Source organism: Prunus persica, chromosome G7 (assembly GCF_000346465.2).
Source record: "Prunus persica cultivar Lovell chromosome G7, Prunus_persica_NCBIv2, whole genome shotgun sequence".
In the NCBI taxonomy this organism is placed as follows: Eukaryota; Viridiplantae; Streptophyta; class Magnoliopsida; order Rosales; family Rosaceae; genus Prunus; species Prunus persica.
Genome location: NC_034015.1, coordinates 8,697,254 through 8,702,658, shown reverse-complemented (window position 1 = coordinate 8,702,658; position 5,405 = coordinate 8,697,254).

Sequence of the window (5,405 nt, the reverse complement as noted above, 5' to 3'; positions counted from 1 at the left end):
GTCTCTCTCTCTCTCAACAATAGTCTAAAATATCGATAATATCAACGAAATATCGAGGATATTATCGTTTTTTCTATTCAAGAATATTTTGGAACATATCAATACGCATACCGTATAAATATTGATAATATCAAAAAATATTGATGTCGATAATTTCTTTCACACTTCAGCAATATATTTGGCCAAAATATTGCTATTATATCGATATGATGAAGATAATGAAAATTTTGAAGAGTTATTTAAAACCCCCTGAGGTTTCTTGTGTTTTCACACAACCTCCTCAAGTCTCAAAAATTACACGAACACCTAGGCCTCATCATTTGGCCTGTGGGCTCATGGGCCGATGGGGGCCCACTAAGCCCATCGAAAAAAAGCATGGCCCAGCCCATTATGGGCTTTGAGATGGCCAGGGGCCGCGTTGGGCTAGGTTGGGCTTGGGTGTCTAAAGCCCAGCCCGGCCCATAGACCCAGCCCGATTAAGCCCAAGAAAGTCTGACCAGCCCGCCCACAAAAGCTCGGCTCGTTAGACCCACATACATATATAATTATGTATAAATCAGAGTTTAGGTTTAGGATTATATCACTTAAATCACATATATAATTTGTTTCATTTCATTTACTTTTCTTTACTCATTCCTAGTTTATAATTGGATGATTAGCACATTAATTTGTGTCAATTATTAATACAACAATTATATATATATAAGATGAACAACATATCATATCACCAAATATAATCATATCACAAAACATAATCGTACCACCAAATATAATCATGCTTTTCTTGAACACATCACCAAATATTTGCATATTTATTCATACCATCCTTTTAAAAAAATATTTTTTTTATACTTATTATTTTTTTAAAATTATTTCTTCAAACATATTACGGTCTAATTATGTAATAACCTCAAAAATAATACTTGGTTTTATTATTTTTGTGGTATTGAGTGTTTTACGAATTTGGTTTGATGTGAAAATATTGGAATTAAGTGAGTTTAATCTCAAATTTCGCCCTTATTATTAAGTTTATGATTTTTTTCAAATGAAGTAGGCCTGTTTCGGCCAAGCTTGTTGGGCTTAGCCCGGCCCGGCCTGATGGGCTTTCTCAAGCCCAATCCATGGGTCAGACTTGGGTTTTGAATTTTCTAAAAAAATCCAACCCGGCCCATTGACGAGCCCTATGAACACCCCCTGAGGTTTCAGTTTGTTTTCACAAAACCTCTTTTTGTTGATTGTTTGTCCAAAAATTGATGATTACATTGAGAAAAAAAAAGGGCTAACTTCAAAACACCCCTTTGGTGTTTAGGGTCATTCTCAATTTGGACTTCGGAGTTTCAGTTTCATCAATTTACACCCCAAGTGTTTTAAGATTTGATAAATTTTTAGAAGAAGATGTCTTCAAGCTCCGTCGTCATCCTACTGAATCAGTTGGGTGCTTTCGGAGGTGCCGTAGTTCACTTGCCGATCGGCAAGAGTGTTGCCGATGGTTTTTAGAGGTTGGATGGGGACTGTCCGCATAATAGATAGTTGGCCTACTCATCAGCAATCAGTTTGGTGGGCTTGGGTGCCTTTTGAGAACTATTATCAACTTGCCGTTCAACGTGTATGACACCATGGGTGTCTTGAGAGATTTATCGAGAGGTGAGAGATGACATCTATTTTCAGTCGATGAGAGGTGCCGAGAGGCATGTCACTTTCTTCCCCTATTCTTCTTTGTGTTTGCTCTAGATGGGCATGTCTCAGAGTTGCTGAAGGGTAATAGATTTTGTCATCGAATTGTAAATTCCCATTCGAGAATTAAAAATGGGGTCCTAGTCGATGGTGGTAGCTTGGGCAAGTTGGTGCCGTGAAGCCTCAAGTTTGCCTTGGTAGGTATGGTGTCTTTAGCATGCTATCTTTTTCCTTTGTTAAAGATATCATGGGTGTGTAGATCAATTTGGTGGCTGGGTGCTGTTTGGTTTGGTTGGATGTGTCGTGCGGCACTTTCAATCTTTGGTTGTCCCCAATGCATGAGATGCTATTAGGCAGGCCTTGGTTTGCTACCCATGAGATGTTATTCGTATATTTGTCGGCAATTTTGGGGTAGGAATTGGGTGGCTTGATAAAAATTGCTGGTATAGAGTTCCAAACCGTAGCCCCATGAAAGAGTAACAGCAAGCATGGTTCTCTGAGTTATGAACTTTCTGAAGCATATGGTGCTGTCTGGAGGATGGGATGCCGTTTGGCTTGGCCATTTAAATTGCTCCAGACTTTCCTATATGGCAAATAGGACAAAATAGTATTAAAATGAGAATGAATGAAGTCTAAGCCACCGATTGAGCCACTTGAATAATATATGCAATCATTGAATTGCATGCTTACGAATATACTAAAATATAAAATAAGAAAATGTGTTGTATCTCTTAGAAATAATGCATGTGGCTTTTCTTGATCCCAAGAATAATAAGTTCCTTCAATATTAAATAATTTGTAAAAATAATGAATGTGCCACTTATCTGATGGAGGTTTCGACAAGAGTAGGGTTTTCGGCAACTTGATGCTTTTTGGTGACTCATAGTTGCCTCATCACGGGTATTGCCGAACGAAAATTAAGTGATGTTGATGGTAAGGGTGCCGAAAGGCACTGAAGAAGGGAGAATCGACAAAGGCTTCTTGTATCGATTTTCACAGACGGCGCCAAACTATTGATGCTCAAAATAGTTCGGCCAAGATTGAGTCCAACTTAGTGATGAGGTGTTATTGATGATGGATGAAGGTGAGGACCTTCACCAAGTGTGTGAGGATTTGAACAAGCGATAAACATATAGAAGACAAGATGTATGTGGTTTACTTGAATGATGGGCTACGTCCACGGAGAAGGATGTTCTCATTATGATAATGTTTGTTTACATTTATACAAGAAGATTAGACCCAAATATAAAGATAACAAGTGAGAAGCCCAGCCCAGAGATGGTATCCAGAAGAGAGAGTCCCTTTATAAGGGGAGAGCAGTCTTCTTTTATAGGTGAGAGGGAGTCTCCATCTCTTGTAGTTTTCCGATATGGGACTCCTCTTGCTTTGCTTAGAATTAGGGCTTGTGGTAATGCTTCTTTGGCTAAGGTGACGACCTCTCAAGGCATGACACGTGAATAATCTAGCCTAGCTAGTTGCTCTGTCAGTTATGGTACCAACAGATCACATCCTATTTGTCTTTCTCGGTTGGAATTGGTTGACTTATATAGTCATTTGTATAGATAGAAGAAGTAAAGGCTTCAACCAACCTCAGTTATTGGCTATGGAAATTTCATTTGCAGAACATGTTTGATATGTCGCTAGTGGCTAGATCAGTTTTGTAGGTGTGTGATTAGATCAGTTCTATAATGGTTGTAAAGGTTTCCTTTTTTATTTCTTGTGGAAAATTTTGAGTGAATTACTTGGGTATGTATGTTTGTTGCTTCCATTTTGTGTTTTGGGGTTTAACTAGATCTTCATTCTTGACTATTGAGGAAGAGAAGGAGAGAAGGAGAGAGTGGGTTGGGGAAGGGCGTATTTGTGGGGCTTGGGTCGAGGTCGGGAAAGGACTGTTGGGGTAGGTTAGTGGCGAATCTGTAGGGTGGGTCGAAGAATGTGGCTAGGGGAGAGAGAGTTTTTTTTGGGTGGGTTTTAGTTATGTTTTAAAAAAAATTTGTGTTTTATTATTTTAAGGATTTTTTTATAATTTTTATTGGCACATCAACACAAAAGTAGGTCCCTTATTTGCCACGTCATCCATTTAACAGAAGACTAAACACTCAAAGTAACATAATTTGTAAATTGATCGAATCTTAAAACATTGGGGGTGTAAATTGATGATATTGAAACTCCAGGGTCCAAATTGAGAATGACCCCAAACCCCAAGGGGGTGTTTTGACGTTAGCCCAAAAAAAAAACTTATGCAAATGTCGAAATTTACTCAATGAAGTATATGCAATCTAATCTTGAAGACCAACATTGCCATTTGGAGAATTTTTTTGTATAAAATCATAAATCTTTGGATAAAAGAGTTTCGTGAAAACAATTTAAACCTCAGAGGGTGTTCTTGTAATTTCTAAAACCTCAAGGAGTTTTGTGATAAAACCGAAAACCTCATGAGGTGGTAGTGTAAATAACTCAAATTTGAATCTTTCTATATGGTACTAAGTCACTCATGTAACTTACCATGTAATGTATAAATTTTAAAATATTGTAGAAAATCATTATAAATAAATTATTATGATGTGTTTAATCTTCTTTTATTAATTACTACATATTTTCTACACTCGCAGTATTTGTCGGCTTGCTACATAATCAACTTAAATCAGTTAAACCCATCATGCAATGCATTTCCTTTTAATTTTTTGTGATAAAGTAATAGATAATTGACTAAATAAACATCCTCCAAAGTTTCTAGAAAAATTTCCAAGTTTTTCTTACAATTTCTGTGGTTCTTATTCAATTTTTATCGATATTGATAATATCCCGATATTTCCATCGAAATTTTCGTATTTTTAAATTACCGATATTTTCGAAACCATCGATATTTTAGACCTTGCTCCAAACAATCTAACAATATTTGCCAACAAAAAATGTTTTCTTTTCAAACATTTTTACTCAACCAAAGAAACACAAGCATTTGCAAAAATTTCCAAAACTTATCAAGACACCCCCACCCCAAAGCCCAACCCCCCTCCTTCGTTGAATCTAGTCGCCGCCTCTATCATAATATCTCTCTATCTTTCTCTTTCTCGGATCTAGACTTGACAAGGTACTGTGTCGGCGTTGCAACGGCCAAAGAACTTGGCGACGAAGAGTGCCACATGACCTTGGGTTTCGGTGGTAGTTGGATCTTTTATTGTGGTTGGGCTATGAACTCCTCGATGGATTTGGAGTTTTAGGCTTGTTGTATCTAGATAGATAAGCTGGGTGGGTTGAATAAATATCGGGTTTGGGCAACAGTTGTTGGTTGGTTGGGGAAGGTTAGAGTTATGGTGTGTGTGTGTGTGTGTGAGAGAGAGAGAGAGAGAGAGAGAGAGAGAGAAGTATAGCACCAAATCTGGTATATGAAAAGCTAATACCAGATCTCCTTTTTTTGGTTTGAATTTTGAGTATTACGATGATGATGAATATGGTTTTGTTGACATCAAGGATGAAAATATCAGCCGATATATCCCTTTTTTTTGGTGTCGATACAAATACATGGGGTAAGCCTATTTCTTCCTCCTTATCGGCAATATAGACCCAATATCCTCGATATTTACCAATATTTTTCGATACCAGACAAATAACCTAGAAATTTGACTTCAGTTTGTTATGATTGGACTCAACCCGTACAGCGAACCGTAGGCTTCAGTTAGGCTTTTTTGAAATTCGAAACCAAACCATAATTGATGAAAACCTATCACTTC